Source organism: Pseudorca crassidens, chromosome 8, assembly GCF_039906515.1.
Source record: "Pseudorca crassidens isolate mPseCra1 chromosome 8, mPseCra1.hap1, whole genome shotgun sequence".
In the NCBI taxonomy this organism is placed as follows: domain Eukaryota; kingdom Metazoa; phylum Chordata; class Mammalia; order Artiodactyla; family Delphinidae; genus Pseudorca; species Pseudorca crassidens.
In genome coordinates, this window is record NC_090303.1 from 16,294,156 (window position 1) to 16,317,246 (window position 23,091).

At 39.8% G+C, this 23,091-nt stretch overlaps 1 protein-coding gene and 1 long non-coding RNA gene across 15 annotated transcripts in view; one reads left to right on the forward strand and one right to left on the reverse strand.

The window, feature by feature from the left end:
• STARD3NL (STARD3 N-terminal like) overlaps positions 1-15,098 on the reverse strand; it is a 49,967-nt gene extending 34,869 nt beyond the window's left edge. For 6 of the 8 annotated variants that reach the window (XR_010945385.1, XR_010945384.1, XM_067745894.1 and 3 more), the window contains exon 1: positions 14,959-15,098. The gene's annotated coding sequence lies outside the window, so the exon portion shown is untranslated. Of the gene's footprint in view, positions 1-14,209; positions 14,266-14,958 lie in introns of all 8 variants that reach the window. The other 2 variants (XM_067745890.1, XM_067745892.1) reach the window with 2 other exon arrangements.
• A 217-nt stretch (positions 15,099-15,315) lies between these two features.
• Positions 15,316-23,091, forward strand: part of LOC137228863 (uncharacterized) — a 211,862-nt gene continuing 204,086 nt past the window's right edge. For 6 of the 7 annotated variants that reach the window (XR_010945386.1, XR_010945387.1, XR_010945390.1 and 3 more), the window contains exons 1-3: positions 15,316-15,528; positions 17,361-17,482; positions 18,240-18,371. This is a non-coding gene — a long non-coding RNA (uncharacterized lncRNA). The remainder of the gene's footprint in view (positions 15,529-17,360; positions 17,483-18,239; positions 18,372-23,091) is intronic. The other variant, XR_010945389.1, reaches the window with a different exon arrangement.

Below are 23,091 nucleotides of genomic sequence, written 5' to 3' on the forward strand. Positions count from 1 at the left end.
CTGAGTGAAATCAAAGAAGATGAAAATAAACAGAGAGCTGACCATGTTTATGGGTTGGAAGAATTCATATTGTTAAGATTTCAATTCTCCCCAAATTGGTCTATAGATTCAACTCAATCCCAATCATAATCTCATCAAGCGGATAAGCTAATTCTAAAATGTATACAGAAATGCAAAGAAATGAGAATATCCAAAGCAATCTTGAAAAAGAACAAAATTGGAAGACACACTACTTAAAGATTTTCTATAACACTTCAGTAAGGCAGTGTGGCGCTAGCAGAAGGATCAACAAATAGATCAGTGGAACATAAGGAAGAGTCTAGAAACAGACCCACACTTATATGATTTTACTTTTGACAAAGATGTCAAAGCAATCCAACAAGAAAAGAAAGTATGATGCTGAGACAACCAGATATCAAAATTGAAAAAAACCATGAATCTCAAACCCTAACTCAAACCATGCAAAAAATAATTCAAGATGGATCATAGGCAGAAAAGCTAAAAATATAAAGCTGATATAAGAATTTGCAGGAGAATATTTTTAAAACCTTTTTGTAGGCAAAGATTTCTTAAGAGAAGGCACAAAAAGCCATAATCATTAAAAAAAAAAAAACAAAATTGTGCAGGCTGTGACGAGTTCCCGCGGGTCAGATTGGGTGACTCGAACATAAAAATGAATAATGACTGTAATGCTGGAATTTATGTTGGAAAAATTAAGAAGTTCCATGAGTCCATCGTAATATTGCAAAAAAGAGAAGGTAGAAATTCTCCTTTACAGGAAACAAATGTTAGATTAAGAAATGTAGAAAAAATTAATAAAATTAGATAAATCAACGGTTTGTAAGCCCCAGCTGGAGTAAGTGATTCGGGCAAGGATCTTTACTGGATGCTTAAAATTATTAAAACATTGTTGGGGAATAGGATATTCATAGTCTCAAAGTGTAACCCCTCAGAATATTTAATAATTTCACTGGGAATAATATGACTTTATAGTAGAGAGATCTGGTAGTCTCCACCTGTACCAAGTAATCAAACAGCATTACCAATATTAGAACAAGCTGACATTATATGCCTTTTAATGTGATACAGTCACAGGTATATAACAACAATTATGATGTTCCCTTGCCAAAAAATGTTTAGCCTGAATTCAGCCATAAGGAAACAAACAAACACAGTAGGTGGGACATTCTAAAAGACCGGTATTCTGGAATTTTGAGCGAAGTCAACATGTTGAAAACCAAAACGAGAACAAAAGGTAGGAAAGCGGTGTGGATACTCTTCAAACTTAAAAAAGCATAAAGAGCCACAACCATCAAATGCAATGCAGAAGTCTAGACTGAATCCTGAATTTAAAAAAACCCAAAAAAACCAAAAGATAATGCTACAAAAGACAGCTGGAAAATTGATTATAGTCTAGTATTCTGATTATGCAGGAGAATTCCCTTATTCTTAGAAATTCTTAACCTCTGAATAGTTCAGAAAAACGTAAGGACATAAGGATGTTTTGGGATAGAGTTGTTCTATCTATCTATCAATCCATCCAGTATATATAAACATGTATATATGATATAAATATATTTAAACATAATAAGTATATAGTATACATATGTGTATGTTGTGTGTGTGTTTATATAAACATGAATAAAGACAAATTTTCACTGCAAAAATTCATTAAATTAACTTTACTGTAAGTATGAGCTACCTTTAAGAGCAGAATAAGCAACTGGAATCATCTTAGAAAACTTCATAACTCATTCTATAAAAGAGAATGCATGTGGATTTTGTACACATACCTCTGTGTAATAATTCCTATGTACGTGACAATTTGAGACACACTGATGGACTCAAAGGAAAACCTATATAAGATTTCTGGGCATCCAAATCATTCTGCCCCTAATAAAACTATCAAATTTCTTGGACACAAATGGAGATTGGATGAACACTTCTAAAGTGCTTGTGACTGCAGACAGGAGTCATTCTGTCTGGATTTTGAGCCAATACCAAATACCTAATAATAGTCTTTTGCTGTTGTTGTGTCGTCACAAGGCTTAAATGAAATAACAGAGTGCACACCATGCAACAGTTTGGGGTCTCAAGTTTGCTCCGGTCTTTAGTGAAAATGTGCACAAGACATAACTTTACTGTAAGCTTTTAATGGCCAACTTTATCCTTCACTTGTTCCGTATGTTAGTACTTATACTCTTCCCAGACACCTGGGGAAAGATGGATCTTTTACAACGCATCATCCACCGAGGCTTGTGGGCACCATGTGTTGTTTTATTCATGCAGCTGACTTATTCCACTGGGACCTACATTTCAACTGCACTCCCTTCTTTCTCTTACTTTGCTTCAAGAATTTAGAACTCCAACTCCATAGTAACATCTCTATGTATCAATTCCATGGTTTTATTCTTAATACTTACGTTCCAGGTGTCATATTTTCTATTGTTGTTCATATTCATTTGGGAGGTAATGAAACATTTTATTCCATCCTGATAAGTCTGCTCACTCTGCTGCTATGTGTTCTGCCCTCTTCCCCCTCGACACACATTAAGGCTCTCTAATCAAGCTCTAGGTCATTTCTTGCAGTCTCATCTCATTTAACAATTTCTGTTAATATCAACAGATAAAAGTAATTGTGTGTGCATAAAGAGAAGTTAACTTTTTGACAGCATGTTTCAAGACTCAAATTTATTTAGAAACTAGCATCAATGACTTGGAAGAATTAAAGCAGAAAACAAGTATGTGATGGTGTTTTTAAGTCGCTCCCCTCACAGACACTAATTTATCTCCCAAGCCCAAACCTGTTCTTATGGCAACTTAATTTCTAAGTGACCTATTTCTATAGCAATATTAGAAATATTAGTGAACTTTTATTTGACATATAGAGGGAAATACTAAGATTTAAAGATAGCTGGGTAAATACATATTGATGTTTTCATAATTTATGAGGCAAATCTAAAACGTTTATTAAGAAACTGAACCTGGATGTATACTATAAGATTTAAAAATTGCACTTGATAATTTTTGAAAATTCAAAGTTTGCCGAGAATATACCGCATCTACTTCATTTACTCCACAAATAGGTTTTGAACTACCAAAAACATATCAGGTCCTCCTCTGAGCACTGGGGATGCGGCAATGAATAAAGCTGAAGGAATTTTCTCCCCTCACAGAGCTTACCTTCTAGAGTGCAGGGACACAGGATAAACAGAGGAGCCCTGTAACCATACACTGCTTGGTCTGGATGAGCTCACTGAGGTCATTTACAGGTGAACAGAGGTGGAGCAAGGACTAGCAGGTGATAAGGGAGAGACGTCACAGGCAGTATCAGAAGAAAGAGCAGGGCAGGTGGAGAAAGAGGACAGGCACGGGCCTGAGCGTGGGGTGGTGCGGGCCAGGCAGGAGTTCAGCAGGTCGTTAGCTTCCAGCTTTGCAGGAGCCGACAGCATGGAAGAGCAGCGGGAGGTGATTAACGGAGAAGTCAACAACTTGGGGCGGCCTTGTGGCGCATCAGAGGCCACAGTAAAGATTTTGAATGAGATGGGAAGACACTGGAAGCTTTTCAGTAGAAGAGAAGGCTGATGCAGCTGAAGCTTTAGGAGACGCTCTGGCTGACAGAAGCACAGAAGCGGGGAGCCCCTTTAGGGGACTACGGCAATAATTCAGGAGAGGGAGGACATACTGCCTTAGTAGATGAGGGTGGTGATAGTGGTTGGTTCCAGACACAGAGCCAAAAGCAGTAGGGGATGGGTTGGGCATGGGATACAGGACAAAGGGAGGACTAAAGGAGAGCTGCCAGATTTATAGCCTGTGGGAAGGGAGGGATGGACTCACTATTTACTGAAAGGGAGAAGCTACAGGAGGGGCGACTCTGAGGGAGAACATCAGCTCACTTTGGACACATGGAGTATAAGATGCTTATTAATATCTAAGTGGAAATAAAAGTAAGCAGTTGGATATGAGTCAGGAGTTCAGGGGAGAAGTCTGAGAGAGAAACAGAAAGGGAGTCAACAGCATTCAGATGGAAATTATTAACAGCCATGAGACACAACAGAAATCAGAATGTTCTCCTTTCTCTCCATAAAAGAAGGGGGAAAAAACCAAAGAAAGTGCATCTACTTGTAGAACAGAAAATAATTATGAGGCGGGCCCTATTTAAATCCTCTAAGAGTTCTCATTTTCTTAAATAATAAGCATTGAACACCTACAGAATGTAAAACTCCAAGCAGATATTTTAAAGGATCCAAAAGGTAATGCAAGAGTTTCCCTGCTCTCACAAAAACTTCCAAACAGTCAAGGAAGCAGATATATAAATACTACAAGGGAGCGACCGGAGAGAGGGGAAAGAAATCAAGTGTATACTCTTGACAGTAACCATGCCAGTGGGATGTTGCTTGGTCCAGGGGAAGATGGGCCAGCTGGACAGAGGAAGGTCCTTTGACAATGTATATTTGTTCTTCCAAAGATCATAGATTGGCAAAATGAAAATAGGCCACACAGTGGTCAAAGTCATGTTGGGTGGTACATGTTGTTAGATCACCCTGCAGGGCTCAACAACTCGGTAGCCAGTTACATCACCAGCACTGGTTGAGTCAGATGGCTGGAATGTTATAGCTACACCTCACCATTTTTCAAAAGTCTCTCTCAAGATGGCCTCTGACAAACAAGAACACTACTTTATTTGTCTCTCATCTTTTTCAGAAGCTGCTATCAAGTGGCCCGGAATCACTGGAACAACAAAGTTACTATAGCTACCTTCCTCCAGCTTCTACTGTCTCTCTCCAGCCTCTGATTCTCCTCCTAATAGATCTCTCCTGGTGCTCAAATTGACTTTGCAGCTTGTTAAAGCTTCAGCTTTAACTCCTACACTCAAATATTTTCGCCACAGCTTACCTAGAAACTCCTTTGTCTTAATCTTCCCAATCACAGAAGCTACACATAACCTCATTTTCCTTCATGAGTCAGTCTTTTCCACAAGTCAAAAGACTGCTGATTTTTTTTTGGTTGCTGACTGCCTATCATTTTCCAGGACTTTTTTTTCTTCCCATAGAACTAAATCTATTTTTAGCTTTCCTAAAAATCACAAAAATACCGAACGGTTATTATGGAGTTACCACTATTTTTCCCAATTTTAACCTCATTATTACTGTCAACCAGTCAACCATCAGCTGACAGTAATTCAGAGGAACCATGTTGCTCCTTAGTGCATATATTCTCATGAATATTTAAACCTTCCTCTTAAGAGATGTGTTGCCAGCCTTGGCAATAATGGAATCAACATCATATTACTATCTAGACAGATGAAGGTCCCTCAGTTAAGAAACTTGAAATATACTCCAGTGCATACAAGGACACCTTTGCACTATGTAATGCCACTTCTTCAGTACTTACTGCAAGCAATTTTCCAACAAACGCTTTCAATTCTCAGGGTGGAACTGATGATCTTATTGATCTAGATCTGAAAATCAATAATATCTCAAGGCAGTGAGCTCACTGCTCTCCTAGGAACCATAGGAAGGTAGATAAAGGTGTACAACTTGTTTTAGTAACTGTCTTTCTTCATCTCAAAGACTAGAATTAAGAACGTGTGAAGAACACATTCCTAGCAGGCCTCCCCAGACCTATCTTCTCTATGCAGAGAAAACAGAAGCTAAACTATAAGTAGCTAGCTGATGAGCAAACAGCAAAGCCAAGGTGGATATTTAGAGGCAAGATGCATTTCTTTTTATTCAACAACACAAGACTCCTTCTCTGGCAGGATAAGGGTTCCTGCAAGTGTCGCTCTAGTTGTCAGAGCCATCCTCTACTCACTGCTCCTGTAGTGGCTCTACAGCTGGTAGAAGTGGCACACTAGTAGCAATGCTAGGGAAGATGTAACATCAACTGTCCCCGGAGTTATCCGAGGCCAACTTCGTATCTCACAAACTAGAGCAAGTCAATAAAAGGGAAGGCCATTGGCATGTTTGCGCGGGGGTATCTACCAACAGGCAGAAGTTACATACGTCATCTCCCATAATTTGAGACATGGGTAAAACACAGTTCTTTAAAAAAATCACTAATCTCTACCGTAAGTCAAGGTTTGAGGTTCAAAGCTTGGTGCATGTGACTTGGAAGGAAAGTCAATCTCAAATCTTGACACTGAGATTTAAACCAGTACCCTTTCCTCTTTCTTCATCAGACTTTTTAGGCGGTCACAAAGGAACACAGAGCCTTGAGAGATCAGCATCAGAGGACTTTATCAACCTAGCTTGTGCTTCAGGAAACAGGATCACAGAAACAAAGACCACTAATTATAAGAGTCAATACAACTACAAGCTAATATATCCAGAAAATAGAGTATGAACTACAGCCTAATAATGAGAATGGGCTGGGAACACATGTTACAGAGGCAGAGGATATCACTAAAGTAAGACCTGTTTAAGCTCACAAGGTTCTCAATAGAGGTTTGAAACTAGCATGTCTCCAAATAATTGCTCTCAAATTATTTGCTCTCAAATAATTAATAAGAAATAAACAATTACAAAATCAAAAAAGAAAATTTTAAGAATGACTTAAAAATACTGACATTGATGTATAATATATATACACTACCTATAAATACTTCACAAATGTTTAAGGTAAGAAAAATTAACCAATAATAATCAGTAAGATCTCGTTTACACCTTGTATTAAGACAATGTGTTAAATGTGATTCTGCTACTGGCTCTATCTTCCAAACATTATATTCTTAACTGGTGACTGTGTCATTCCTCCTAATAGCGCTCATCAGTCTTTTCCATGGTTTTCCCAATCAGCGTTTATCCACATTACGCTGTAATTCAGTCTACTATCTGCAAAACATTCTCATGCTAGCTTTTCTAAAATGAAAGCCTGAATAAACCATTTCCTCCCTCTACTCAAAACTCCATTTCCCTCACACCCAGGGCTCTAGATGTACTAACTCATTGTTGGCTCCCTTGTCCACGAGGTGGTTGCACCATCCGTGCCTTTGTCCTAATACTCCTTCTGCCTGGAGTGCCTTTCCCTCCAACTGCCAAATGATTAACAGCAATAGAAGCCTATTCATTGCTCAAGGAAGCTTAAGGATCACTTCCTCAATGAAATCTTCTCTGATCCCACTGATATATTATCTTTCTTTACCAGCACTTCTAATCTTTCATATGTATTTCACATATTGTTTACATGTCTTATTCTCAGTACTATACCAAAAGCTCGTAGAAGACATTTCTGTGCCCTTAGCACCTAGGGAAATGCGTGGCCATGTTTTAGGCATTCAATTTGTTTGTTAAATTCATGAATTACAAATATCACTGTATAAAAGTATGGAGTCTAGGTGCTTGCTACCTAAAGTTAGACAAGTTTACACAGTTGTCTGGAGCTCTAATACATTATATTAAATAAGCCAAGGATATTTCATCTCCGATTACTAGCACTGACAATGTAATTAAAAAAGATGCTCCAACCTCCCCAAATTAATTTGGTCATCACTTTTTCCTACATATTCTGAATTCTATTTAGTGAAGTCCCTCTAACAACACACTATATTATAAACTGATACAAATATATGGAAAGAAAGGGAAGAGATCACTGTATGAGTGGGAACCTACCAGACTCCAGTGAATAAACTGAAACATATTAAGTATCTACCCTATGTAAAACACTATGCTAGATGCCATGGGGAAAAAGTGAGATGGGAAAGACTGTTCCCTATCCTCAAGTAAAATACAGTTTTATAAAGGAGGTAAAATGCTTATACAAATAATTAGAAATTAAAGCCTAAGATAGCTATAAGTCTAAAGGACCAAACTTTAAGTTCTTGTGGCTAGAAAAGGCTTGATGAAAAAGCTGGCCTAGAGCTTCCCTGGTGGCGCAGTGGTTGAGAGTCCGCCTGCCAATGCAGGGGACATGGGTTCGTGCCCCGGTCCGGGAAGATCCCACATGGCGCGGAGCGGCTGGGCCCGTGAGCCATGGCCGCTGAGCCTGCGCGTCCGGAGCCTGTGCTCCGCAACGGGAGAGGCCACAACAGTGAGAGGCCCGTGAACCGCAAAAAAAAAAAAAAAAAAAAAAGCTGGCCTAAGAGAAAATGTATGCCTTCAGAAGAAATGAAAAGGTGACATATAGCAAGGAAGAGGCAGACTAGAGGAAATTAAAAACAAAGGAGGACCAGGAACAAGTTCTGGAGACTGGGCCACAGTGGGGGAGGGGCCCACGTGAGGGAGTCTTAGGAGGTACTGGGGACTGAAGGACAGGACAGATCTGGAGGCCATGAAAAGTCAGCATAAGAAAAGGAGTTTGCTTTTCACACCAGAGCAGGGGCATGATGGCACACAGGCTCAAGGAAAATGCTGCAAAGGCCAGCAGAATTCCATCTGCTACTAAAGCAGGCAGACAGCCTGGTCTTACCTAGAGAGTGAAAACATACTCAACTGCTTACTGGCTGTTAAAAAAGTGAGGTATGGTTGTGGTTCATTTCTCCAGGATATAGCCACTGAATTCCAGAATTTATGTTTTCTCAGTGTCATATAAGATATGGGTTTTAACACCTGGACAAGCAGAGGTCATAAAAGAAACTGTTATGAGTGATGCTGCTGGAGGACATAAAAGTACAGAACTTGCAAACTGAGTCTGGGCAGCAGAGCATTAACATTTCAAAGTGTGACAGATGGCCAGCCTAAGTCTCGCACTCTTTTGGCTTATAAGAAAGCAAGACAACCATTTCTAGCTAGAAGCTCCACCCACCCATCCTTATTTTCAGAGCCTTCCAAGAAGCGAAACTTTCGCTCTCCACAGAGAATCTACCTCCTTGCCCCTCATCAAATGAATATACAATTCTCTATAATGTTATATTGCTGCAAAGTCTCCACAAAAAGAGACCACAAACTTTAATGGCCCAGGACCAAAGCTTGTCCATATGTAGGTGATACTCTTTGCCTGTCTAGTGGCTTGCACGATGTTTTGTAAACACTGAATTGCCAATATTAAAAGATAAGAATTTTTTCACACAAATAAAATCCAGATTTCTAGCTTCTCTTGAAAAACAGGCAATTCTGGCAAGGCTCCCCAGTTCCCTCCAGCCACCTCACAGCCCTGCTTGATGCCACTGGCATTTGTTTTGTCCCCTGGTTTACATGGGTCTTTGGATTCCTAACAGTTTGCGCCCAGTCTGTTGGATACGCTGGGCCAGGGTTCACGAACAGCAGTGCCTGGTTTCACATCCAGTATGATTGTTGACTAGTTGTGTAATCTCGGACAAGTTACTTAACCACTCTATGCCTCAGCTTCTCCTTCCATAAAATGAGGACAATAATATGACCTACCTTAGAGGGCTGTTGAGAGGAATAAATTAGTTTATATAAAGCAGTTGTTCTCAAGGTGTCTGGGCTGTGGAGGGAAGGACTCTGCTCACTACCCCCTTCAGGACAGCTGGCTTGTCGAGAGACATTTTCGGTTGTCACAGCTAGGGGAGGGGCCCCTGGTACCCAGGGCATAGAGCCCAGGGATGCTGCTAAACTCCTTATGACACACAGGACAGCTCCCACCACAAAAAATTATCCAACCCAAAATGTCAACAGTGCTGAGGATGAGAAACCCTGACCCACAGCATTTAAAACAGCACCTGACACAGAGGAAGCCCGAAGGGTCAGGGGTTTTTTTTGTGGAACGCGCCTCTCACTGTCGTGGCCTCTCCCGTTGCGGAGCACAGGCTCCGGACGCGCAGGCTTAGCGGCCATGGCTCACAGGCCCAGCCACTCCGCGGCACGTGGGATCTTCCCGGACCGGGTCACGAACCCGCGTCCCCTGCATTGGCAGGCAGACTTCCAACCACTGAGCCACCAGGGAAGCCCTAAGTGTCAGTTTTTATTAATAATAACATAAGCAAGTCCTGGCTGGTGCTCCAACCTCAGCTGGAGAAGATTCTAATTTCTCAAGAGCTCCTTGTGTTCCCTTGGAAGAATTTAACATACCATACCTATAGGAAAATGAACTTGAAATTCTCTGGTTCTACATCATTAATTCAGCAAGTGATTGATTAATTAAAAGAATTATGAGAATACATTTTCCTGAAATAAAAAGCAAACAAGAACATGCTCTAGTGAGCAACAATGCACAGTGTCTGAAAAGTAAACTGTCCTAGAAAATATGGGACGTGGAAACCTGTAATTACCGCAACTTAGAAGGCACTAGACTGATTTCCTCCAAACTCCAAGTTTAATACAAAGGATGCCCACCAGTCCCAAGATATTTTTTGGAAAACTGTGATGAGAGGGGAAGTAGAAGAGAGAGGTTTTAAACTAAAGAGCCTGCCAAACCCAATACCAGCCAATGCTTGCCCAGGAAGATCCCACGGGCTTAAATAGCTCAGTCCGGGATCCTTGGTGAGAGGTCCTGCTTTGACCGTGAGTCACAACAAGAGGTGTCTCCCAGATCCAGGGCGACTCACTAGCAAAGCAAGTGTAACAATCCGGAAAAGGCCTAAGCTGTACTGATACAATCTTTTTCACTGTTGTGGCCTCTCCCGTTGCGGAGCACAGGCTCCGGACGCGCAGGCTCAGCGGCCATGGCTCTCGGGCCCAGCCGCTCCGCGGCATGTGGGATCTTCCCGGACCAGGGCACGAACCCATGTCCCCTGCATCGGCAGGCGGACTCTCAACCACTGCACCACCAGGGAAGCCCTGATACACTCTTAATAGGCTACCAGGAATTCTGCAGCAAAACATCAGCACGAGTGCTGGCCCACACTGGCCCCGCCGCCGTGAACCAGGAGTACTCACCAGGCTCCCCTGCCTGGCACTACAGGAGCCCCTGGCTAGTCCTCTGGGCTTCAGTTTTCTCATCTTCAGTATTAAAAACTGGAATTACTGTTATTTTTTTCTAAAGCCATAAACACAGAGAACACTGATTTTTATTTGCAACAATGTGTCTTCAATATTTACAGCCCAAAGAGGTGAGTTCCTCTCAAGGGACCCTTTGGTAGCTGTAGCAGTCAGACCCTCAACTGAAAACAGGAAAGAGGTTCTACTGAATCAAAGCCAAGAAAAGCATAACAATGCTTCCCGCAAAGAGGAGGCAATAAAAGCTCTACAAATCTAAAAGGGCTAAACTATAAACTACAGGGCTCTATAATCTACAAAAAACTTTGCATGTCTAACATGAATTGTTAAGTCCCTTTTAAGCTCAAGTCAACATATATTTGAATACCCACATACAATATAGTGTATTACCAAAGACACCAAGATTGGTAAACTGTCACGAGAAAGACTACCAAAAATGTTGTGAAAGAGAAGGCTTCCATTAAAGAGATACAGGAAGTATCTCATTGAGGAAGGAGCATAGATGGAAACAGAGGCACAGGTAGAACTTTGTCTGGGTTTGTCCATCTAGAAGGCATACCAGGCTGTAGGCAGAGCACAAGCAATGGCACTAAAGCTGGAAAGGCCAGGAGTCCAGTTTGGGGCACTGAGTTCATGGTGGAAGGACGCACTATAATTTGAGTCCAAATCATGACAGCCTGGACCTTCAGAAGGTGGAGGTCAGTTGCATGAACAATCTTAAAGGATAGAGATACTCAGTCAAAACAGCCCGTAGATGACTTAAAGAGCAAAAGCTCTCTTTTGGCTAAATTTAAATATCTTCCAATGTTTAAGAAAGAAGGTGTTACTAATTCTAATAACATTATTCTGATTTGACTAATAGAAAAGACAATCTCCACTAAGTTATAGGAGAGTCAAAAAGCCACCAGAAAGTAAATTTAGCTATTTTTTAATTTACTATTTTTCATCAACCATATCCCCATCATAATTAATAAAATAAGCAAACCTTAGAAATAAAGAATGGGTATTTTTAAATTGTAGAAACAAAGTAACCCATTTTCCAGCCATATAATTTAGGAACTGATTTTTACTCATTTTTTAAAAATGGTAATACATTACACTAAGAAAGAGAAGTTGTATTCCTGAGCTGACCCAACAGCTTCCTCAATTATAGGAAGAAACTCTACTTGCCAGCAGAAACTCTGAGCCAGCAAACACTCGGCAATATTCCCATACTTGTAAGCAAATGGTTAAAGCTGGGAAAACAGTAAATTTAAAACTCCCTTACAAAGATTTGTGAAGTTAAAACTTAAATTTTAAAGTCATTTTGAAACCACTTTCTACTAAGAGAACCAAGATTCATCCAGAATATTTACACCTGCTCACTGCTGAAAAAGAGAAGTAAAATAAAACAAGGGGTTATTTTAGCCCAAGAAGTAGCACTGTTTCATCTTTTAAAAATTGCCTTGTATGAGGTTATGGACAGTAAATTCATGATGCTGAAAAATTATATTTTTGTGTATACAGAAACTCCTTGTGAAGGGACTTTCATGAAGTAAGTATAGCAGAAAAACAAACAAACAAGCAAACAAGAACACTAGGCTGAGAATCAGCAGGGCGAGAATCTGGTGCCAATTCTGCCTTGAAAAGCACCGAATATCAATGGGCCTCCACAGTCTCACCTTTAAACTAAGAGGATTGAATCACGATCCCTAAAATGCTATTTCATAAAATATTAATTTCAAATAACAGAGGTTTGTAGTTGTTATGTACTCGGGAAGCGGTGAGGTGGAGTAGCATGGAATGGGCTTTGGGGGCAGGCTAACTGGTTTCAAACCTGGGCTCCCTCAGTACCACCTGGGTGGCCTGAGGCAGAAGCTTCCTCTTCCACCAAGAAGGGATAAGATTTACAGTAGAAGGTTAGAAGGATCAGAATGTATATAATGCACCTGGTACATCGTAGGCACTAAATAAAGGCAGACGTTAAGTCTCTGGTCAGTAATAAAAGTTTTAATGGAAAACAGTAATCCACTTGACAATGCAGTTTCCTAGAACTCTGCGTGGGGAAGTGCAGGGACTTAATGTCTGCACATCAACACTGGAGAGGACTCGTGCTTGGGAGCAGGAAGGATAAAAGCAGGGAGTGGAAGATAAGCAGAGGCTCAGAGTCCTGCCAGTAATAAGAATGAACAGGAAAGAAACAGCTTGGGACACAGCGCTTGAGGGAAGAAGACATTTTTCCATTAAGAAAGAGGACCATCGGTAAAAAATATATACATGTAATGATTTCATAACCAATATAAAGCAGAGAGCTGGTTAGCTTCTATGAATGTCACTTAAAAAAATGGAGAGCTTACTGCAAAAAAAAAAAAAAAAAAAAAAAGGAGAGCTTTGACTATATCTAAATCCTATTTCCTTTGTCTGGTTGCAATTCTTACCTGGGGTTCAGATGACCTCAGTCCTGCCTACCTCTTGAGCGTCATCTCCTCCCCGTGTCTCCCCATCTCCCTCTCCCCTAGGTTCACCTCACTCCAACCACACAGCCTTTCATCCATCCCTGGAACATGCCAAGCTCCTTTTTCCTTCAGCTCCTTTGCACTGTAATTTCTGCTTGGAAACTTCCAGTCATCTTCCCATGGCTGACTCATTCTAAACACTCAGGTCTCCTCCAAACTTCCTCAAGGAATCTCCTCTGATCACCCACATCTAAACTTCCGTCCACATCCCAGTCACTCTCCAGCCCCTTCCCCTGTAATATTTTTTTCTAGCATTTATCATTATCTAAAATTGTCATTTTTGTTTATATATTTATAGTATCTCCACCAAAATGGAAGGTCTTGAGGGCAGGATCCTTATCTAAACGTTTCAGCGTTCAATCCCCAACATCTAAAACAAAGCATGGCATAGATGAGGCACTCATCAGATAAATTTTCCAAAGACTAAAGTCAAATGATAATAACCATTCTTCTGTGAACCTTAGTAAGGAAAAGTCCCCTGAAGCGGCTTTAATTTCATTTCTTTAATGCAGTTTTATGCAATAATGCAGTCTTAAAAGGTCAATGTCTCAGACAGCAAGATTTAAAGAGAATAAATTCTTCACAGTACAAAATACTACATATGGATACATATATCCTATAGTACACATTTTCACTTTATGAGCATGAATTATGCCCCACCTTATTAGAACCCATCAATAAAGCAACGGTACCCTAAGTTGTTTTGTTTTGTAAGGGTGTATGGGTAGACTGTGTGTGTGTGTGTGTATATATTATTTTTATATATATATATATATATATACGAATTATCTTTCAGAACCCTTCTCAACAAAGAATTCTGAGAAACAAACAACTAATTCCAGTATTAGTATTGAGAGGTTCGACCTGTTACTTTGTTACCTTGCTAAACTTATCCAAACTATTACTGAGTCAAGTGATGAATTCAGTGATTCCATCTGTGAAATAGAAGACACATGACATGGTGAACAATTGGCACATGAAGAGAGTGATAAGAAAAGTTCCACAATGTTAACTCATGTTTGAACTGAGAGAGAGAGAGAGAGAATCCCTTTCTAATCCTAAAACAAAAATAAGCATGCTACTGAGATTTCAAAATATGGCCAGATACCCACGAGTGGGCAAAGCATTGAACTGAAACCAGAGCCAGAACATTCGGGACTTGAGCTTTAATTTTTCAATTTTGTTTCGAACACAGCTTTTCTTGATGAATAAAAGAGGTCAGTAACCGACCTTGTCTGTATAATCCACGCATCACCCCAGTAACCATTCTTGGTCATTCTGTAGGGCCCAAGGGGCCAGCACCAGTCTGGACCCCACCGAGGGCTCCTCGGGGTCCGCAGGGTTAAGGAATGGAGACCTCGCTACCTGCATCCATCCCCTGAATCCCAGCCCAAACCCTGGATGAAAAGGGGCTCCGCAATCTGCAACTTCACTTTCGTATCCTTTATAAATACAGCCTGCCTAGCCCCTCCTCCTCCCCGGAGGACGGCGAGGGCTCAACAAACACAACCGGACGCTCGGCTCTGGCCTCCGTTCGCGGGTCTCCAGTGAGTCCCGGGAAAATCATCTGATCCCGGATGACTCAGTTTTCCAATCTGTCAAATAGGGTGACGAGAAACCCAGCCTACCTCATCGGGTGGTTCCGGGCCGGCCGCCCTAGGCTGGCCCGGAGACAGCGGCTCTGTGGCTGCGCCCGCTGCACTCTTCGCGGGCGGAGGGGCGGAGCTCGGCGGGGCTGGACCGGGAATCGAGCCCTGCAGACGTCGCGCAGCCCACCGCCCGCGGACAGCGGCCCCCGGCTCCTCGAGTACCCGGCCCGTGACGTCAGCACGCTGACGTCGACGCACAGAGGCTGCATCTCGCCGGAGGGACCAAAGACAAGGCTGAGGGCCTGAGTGCCCCCCGTAGCAGAGCAGCGATTGGTGAGTGACTCTGTCAATAATCTACTGCCCAGTAAGCGTCGCGGGAAGGCGGGAGAGGGCGGGCCGGCCTGCCCTGAGGAGAGAGTGGGAATCTGGAACTCCGGCTGGTTGGGTTTGCCGTAAACCCGTACCACACCGTTTTGTGACACGTCGCTTCTCCCTCCTCAACCATTCTTCCGCCTTCCTCCAGTCGCTCGGTGGGGATTTAGGCTCCAGCTCTGGAAAATAATCATGGGACTGGATTTCAGGGCCTCCGGGCTCTCCAGGAATGAAAAAGTAGGACATTTCAGTTTCTCTGTTCAAGAGTCACCTCAGCTTTGACTTCTCCTCAGACCCCTCCAGACTTAGGACACACCCTTTCTCTGCGCTCTATCGCTTAACTAACACCTCAGTCTTAATATAGTAGTCACATTCAATTATATTTGTATCGGTTTTCGCATGAAATTGGCATCCTTTAATCATTGTTTGACTTCACATTATATTTTAATGAACCTTTTTTTCCAATAGATGCTACAGTTACATCGTTCAAATACAGGAGGCAATAGGAGCTTACAGAGTGAACGTTCTCCTTCCGCTTCCAGGTACTCAGGCACTCGGTTCGCCTGTTGAAGTTAGTGCCTGAGTCCGGGTTGCTGATATTAATTCATGTTAAGTTACACATAACCATAAATGTGAACATCACACATTAGGCTAATCCTTTTCAGGCAGGAATTACAAACCAGTCCCTATATGGTGACTCCTAGTTCCTCTGCATCTAAATATGTGTAGATGTAATTTTTTTCCCCAATCAACATTATATCCTCGAGATCTTTCCATATCTCTATATAACTTTATCTCATTCTTTTAAAATACTACGTAGTAGTTCTCAGAACCAATAGATTTAATTTATGATTCCCTTACCCTCTATCCATAGTTTGTTTCTTTTTTGGTTTTCTGTTAGAAGCGTTGCTACCTTCAACGTGTGTTTGTGCCTTTTTGCACATATATCCAAGTGTTCTCTAGGTAGAGATACTAACGTGGGTGCGCTGGATAGAGTATGCACATTTTCAATCTCAGTAGTAGATTTCCCTCTATTTACTCCTCAAAGTAGCTGTTACAACTAACATTACTACCATAAATAAATGAGCACCCCTTCCCTGCACCCTCGCCAAAACTGATGAAATATAGTTTTTAAAATTTTCTGAATGGATGTGCGAAAAGTTGTTAAGAGATAACATATGTACAAAAGTGCAATAATCCCGAGCAGGTATCTTGGTAACAAAGTAAACGAACATATGTTACCACCTCCTAGACCAAGATGTTAAATGTTTACCAGCAATATAGAAGCTCTCCTTGTGCTCCATCTTAGTCATTGCAACCCATACAGAAATGGTCACTGTTCTGAATTTTATCACCAAAATTAGTTTTGCCTGCTTTCCAATGGTTATAAATGGCCACACATAGTATGTACTCTTGTGTGGCTCTTTTCACTCAATAATATGTTTGTAAGATTGATCCATAGTAAAGAATATATTAGTAGTTTATTCATTTTCATACTTGTATATATCCCCATATTTCTTTATCTATTCTAATATTGCTTAACATTGGGTTGTTTAAAGTTTGGGGTGACTACAAATGATGCTGCTGCTATGAATATTCTTATACCTGTCTGTTGATGTGCATAGTTACACATTTGATTTTGATATATACCTAGGAGTAGTATTACTGTGCCACAGGATGTACATATATTCAGTATTAGTAGACACTGCCAAATAGCTTTTTGGTTTTGTCAATTTACATTCCACTAGCAGTGAATGAAAATTCCAGTAGGTCCACATCTTTGCCAGCACTCGATATTCTCATTTTTGTGTTCATCTTTTTTTGTTGTTTGTTTTTTTGCTTTCAACTTTATTGAGACAAACAATATACAAAAAGTTGCAAAGATTTAATGGATACATTTTAATGAGTTTGGACACATGCATAGACCTGTGATACCATTACCACAAACGAGGTAATAAACATATCCATTGACAAAACTCTAATTCACAAAGATACATGTACCCCTATGTTCATAGCAGCACTATTTACAATAGCCAAGACATGGAAATGACCTAAATGTCCATTGACAGATGAATGGATAAAGAAGATGTGGTATATATCTATAATGGAATGCTACTCAGCCATGAAAAAGAACGAAATGATGCCATTTGCAGCAACATGGATGGACCTAGAGATTATCATACTAAGTGAAGTAAGTCAGAAAGAGAAAGACAAATAGCATATGATATCACTTATGTGTAGTACCTAAAATATGACACAAATGAACTTATCTATGAAACAGAAACAGACTCACAGACATAGAGAACAGACTTGTGGTTGCCAAGGTGGAGGGGAGAGGGGGAGGGATGGATTAGGAGTTTGGGATTAGCAGATGCAAACTATTATATACAGAATGGATAAAAAATAAAGTCCTACTGTATAGCATAGGGAACTATATTCAATATCCTGTAATAAACCGTAATGGGAAAGAATATTAAAAAAAATTTATATATGTGTGTATTTAAATACACACACACACACATATATATATATATATATATAACTGAATCACTTTGCTGTACACCAGAAACTAACACAACATTGTAAATCAACTATACTTCAGTAAAATAAAATTTTAAAAGAAGTGTCCATCACCACTAAAATATTTCTTGTGTCCCCTTGCTTTTTTCTTTGTGGTAAGAACACATAGCAAGAGATCTACTGTCCTAAGTTTTTAAGTAAACAACAACCTATGTTAACCATGGGCTCTGTGTTGTACAGCAAATCTCTAGAGCTTATTAGTCTTGTATATAACTGTAACTTTATAACCATTGAAAAATTCCCCATCTTTTCCTCTCCCATCTTCTGACAACCACCATTCTGTTGTCTGCATCTATGAGTTTGTACTAAATACTTGATTTAAGTGGAATCATGCAGTATCTGTTATTCTGTGACTGACTTATTTCCAGGCCTAATGTTTTCTATGATGATGTTGCATCACCAGCTCCTCCCTCTGAACTTCGTGTGAGCCACGGGCTAGGCTGGACTTTGGTGTCTGCCTTTCAGATGGTTGGTGCCATAAGAGGGCCACGTGTGTGCAGGTAAGAGGTGCTGCTACAACTGCAGATCTCCCTCTCCCCATCCCCAAGTACAGCTCAACTCAGCCCTCACCTCACACTCCCCCAGGCCAGGCGCCTGAGCCCAAAAACTTCTCTGCCCACTCCAGGTTTGGGCTTTGGGACACCACAGCTACTGAAGCAGCCCATGAGAGGTTTTAGCCCTGAATTTTGTATTCCAGAAATCTTTAGGAATTATCTAGAAAATACAGATGCTGTAAAGAGAAAGTGGTGATTGAACCGAATGAAGCAATGTCAGAGTAAGAAGATGTCTCTGGTTGTGCAACTGATCTATATCACATGCCTTTTAAGCAATTAGAACTCGATGGTGCAATTATTTGTCACCCAATTGAATCTGAAAGGCAAGAAATACATGGAGTAGCACTTTAGCTTTTGCTTCAGTCAAAGCAGTTGTTACTTAGATAAAAGGGCATTTAAAATGAAAAATTAATTTTGATAATAATGTAGAGGTATACATAATATTTACTTCTAGGTCCATCCATGATGTCCCAAACGGTAGGATTTCCTTCTTTTTTAAGGCTGAATTACATTCTGTTGTATGTATATACCACATTTTCTTTATCCATTCATCTGTTGATGGAAATTTAGGTTGTTTCCAAATCTTGACTGTTGTGAATCATGCTGCAATAAGCATGGTAATGTAGATATCTGTTTAAAATCCTGATTTCACTTCTTTTGGGTATATATCCAGGAGTGGAATTACTGGATCAGATGGTAAAAGTAATAGAGAATATGAACAGACTAATAACAAGTAAGGAAATTGAATTAGTAGTAAAAAAAACCTCTCAACAAAGAAAAACCCAGGATCAGATGGCTTCCCTGGTGAATTCTACCAAACATTTAAAGAAATTTAACACCAGTCTTTCTCAAACTTCTCCAAAAAATTGAAGAGGAGGCAACATTTCCAAATCCATTTTATAAGGCCTATATTACCCTGATACCAAAACCAGAAAAAGACATTACAAGAAAATTACAGCTCCATATCTCTGATGAATGTAAATGCAAAAATTTGTAACAAAAATTCTAGCAAACAGAATTCAACACTACATTAAGAGTATTATATGCCATGATCAAATGGAATTTATTTAAGGGATACCAGGATGGTTCAACATATACAAATCAACCAGTGTGATATACCACATTAACAAATGAAGGATGAAAATCATATGATCATCTCAATAGATGCAGAAAAAACATTTGATAATATTCAACATCCCTTCATGATAAAAACTCAGCATATTAGGTATAGACAGAATGTACCTCAACATAATAAAGACAAAATATTAGAAGCCCACAACTAACATCATATTCAATGGTGAGAAATTGAAAGCTTTTCCTCTAAGATCAGGAACAAGGCAAGGGTATCCACTCTCACCACTTATATTCAACGTATAACATAGGCAGTCCTAGACAGAGCAACTAGTCAAGAAAAAGAAAAGGCATCCAAATTGAAAAAGAAGAAGTAAAATTGTCCCTATGTGCAGATGACCTGATCTTATATATAGAAAACCCTAAAGATTATACACACACACACACACATACACACACACACACACACACACACACACACACACATACCTGTTAGACATAATAAACAAATCCAGGAAAGTTTCAGGATACAGAATCAATATACAAAATTTAGTTGCATTTGCATACACTAACAGTGAACTACCAAAAAAAGAAATAGGACGATAATCTCATTTACAATAGCATCAAAATCAATAAAATATTTAAGAATAAGTCTAACAGAGGATGTGAAACTACAATACACTGATGAAAGATATTAAAGAAAACACAAATAAAAGGAAAGACATCTGTGTTCATGGACTGGAAGACTTAATATTATTAAAATGTTCAGACTACCCAAAAGAATCTATATATTCAATGCTATTCCCATTAAAATTCCACTGGCTTTTTTTTTTTACAGAAATAGAAAACAATTCTAAAATTCATATGGAACGCTGAAAGACCCAGAATACCCAAAGTGACCTTGAGAAAGAACAAATCTGGGGACATCACACTTCCTGATTTCAAAATATATTACAAAGCTGCCATAGTTAAAGCAGTATGATACTGGGATAAAGACAGACATACACACCGATAGAACAGAATAGAGATCCCAGAAATAAACCCATACACATATAGGTAACTGATCTTCAACAAGGGCACCAAGAATACACGGTGGGGAAAAGATAGTCTCTTCAGCAAATGGTGTTTGGAAAACTGAATATTCACATGTAAAAGGATGAAAACAAACCCCTATCTTACCACATACACAAAAATCAATTCAAAATGAATTAAAGATTTAAACAAAAGATCTGAAACTATAAAACTCCTAGAAGAATATGGGAAAAGCTTCATGAGAGTAGGCTTGGCAATGATTTCATGGATACGACACCAAAAACACAGGCGACAAAAGTAAAAATAGACAAGTGGAACTATGTCAAACCAACAAGGTTCTGCACAGTAAAGGAAAAAATCAAGAGTGAAAAGGCAACCCAAAAGTAGAAGAAAATATTTGCAAACCATATATTTAATAAGGCATTACTTTCCAAAACTTATAAGGAACTCCTACAACTCTTTAGCAAAACCCCCCAAATAACCCAATTTAATGGGCAAAGGATTTGAATAGACATTTCTCCAAAGAAGACATACAAATGGCCAACAGGTATATGAAAAGGTGCTTAATGTCACTAATCATCAGGGAAATGCAAATCAACCAACATGAGATATTACCTCACATCAGTTAGGAAGGATATTAACCAAAAAACACATGTTGGCAAGGATGTGGAGAAATTGGAACCCTTGTACACTGTTGGTTGGAATCTAAAATGGTGCGGCCACTATGGAAAACAGCACGGAGGACCTTTGGTAATGTTATACATTCTGATGCATCTGTAGGCTATCACCTTATGGATTTAATTTGCATTTTTTGGATGACAAAAAGAGTTTAGCACCTTTTCATGTGTCTATATATCATTTGGATATTGTGAAATGCCTTTTCAAATCTTCTGCCCATTTTTAAATTAGGTTATCTGTCTTTTTCTTACTGATTTCTAAGAGGTTTTCTATATTCTAGATATGATTCTTTGGCAGATAATTGTATTGCGGATATTTTTCTTACTCTGTGGCTTTTTCATTGCAAAATGAATCTTTGACTTATTAGAATCTTCTGCAAGTTAGTACTTTCCCTAGTTTCCAGACAATGCAAGGACTTTAGAACACTTTAATTTCATTTACCCAATTCCTGATTTTTGTGCAATTGTTGTCACTTATTTTCATTCTGTTTAATCATTTTAAAACCCAACAAAATATTATTTATTTTAAACAGACAATATTAGTTTAGATTTATCCTTATATTAATGCCTTACTTCACTTTTCATTGCTTTTTGCATTTCTGGGATTAAATTTGAAATCATTTCATTCTTTATTAAGTTTTAGAGCATATCTCCTGGTGACAAAAATCACTACCAGGCTATCTAAGATGAGATACCTAAGCTATCTTTCTTGGCTGCTTTGGATACCCTCAGATGCTACTGTTTCCTTTTCAAAGTTAATCCAGCACTATGGTTATTCATGATGGGAAGTTGGTCTGATACCATATACTCAATTATAGCTCAAAATGGGTTGAGCATGTTGACAGGTGTGAATAATATGATTTTAGTGAACCTCAGGCTAGAATAGCACTGTGCACCATAAGAAAATTATTTTTGAATGTCAGTGGTGAAAATGGCAGAGTATGCACGTTCAATGGCTTATCCCTCCACAGAAATTTTGAAAACTTAAGCAGAAACAGTCAGAATCAATTTTGCCAGAAGTCAGGAAAACAGGCAAAGGTTTCAAACAACCAAGCAAGTGCTGAATCAAGACAAGGCAACTTTATAATGGTAGAAGGGTTTTGGGTGTTTTTACTTGCCCTTGACCAGCCCCCTCCCAGGTACTGCAGTGGTCTTAAAAATATGAAAATATTTACTTAAAGAGACAAACTGTAATTTGGATTTTTAAGGATATAAGTGATATAAACCTGTAAGACGATAAGTGGAATATGGAGGACAAGCGTTATAGGAAGAGAAATGACAGCAGTAATGTGTAAGTAACCTTGAGGGTAGCCATGATTGAATGGTACATGAAACTATAGGTCTCTGAATTATCTAAATTGAAAAGTCACTTAAGGTTTTGAGAGGGCCTATGGTTGAGAATATGATGAAAGGAGGGATTAACGCATTTTTTCCTAAAATTCTTCTTATATTTCCTTTATCACTAGTTTGCAGCTAAAATAATCTTAGGAGTTTGTCCAAAAGGGACAATCCTTTTAGTAATTTAATAATTAGACACATTGTTACCAAACCAAACTTGGGTCTCTTTGCCCAAAGTGCAGCAAAGCCAATCCACTAACACCAGGTTGTGGTGAAGGAAAGTACAGCTTTTATTGCAGGGTGCCAAGAAAGGAAAATGGGTAGCTTGTGCTAAAAAGATTGGAACTCCCCAGTGGCTTTCAGGAAAGGGTTTGTTTTTTTTGTTTGTTTTTTTTGCGGTACGCGGGCCTCTCACCATTGTGGCCTCTCCTGTCGTGGAGCACAGGCTCCAGACGCGCAGGCCCAGCGGCCATGGCTCACGGGCCCAGCCGCTCCGCGGCACATGGGATCCTCCTGGACCGGGGCATGAACCCATGTCCCCTGCATCG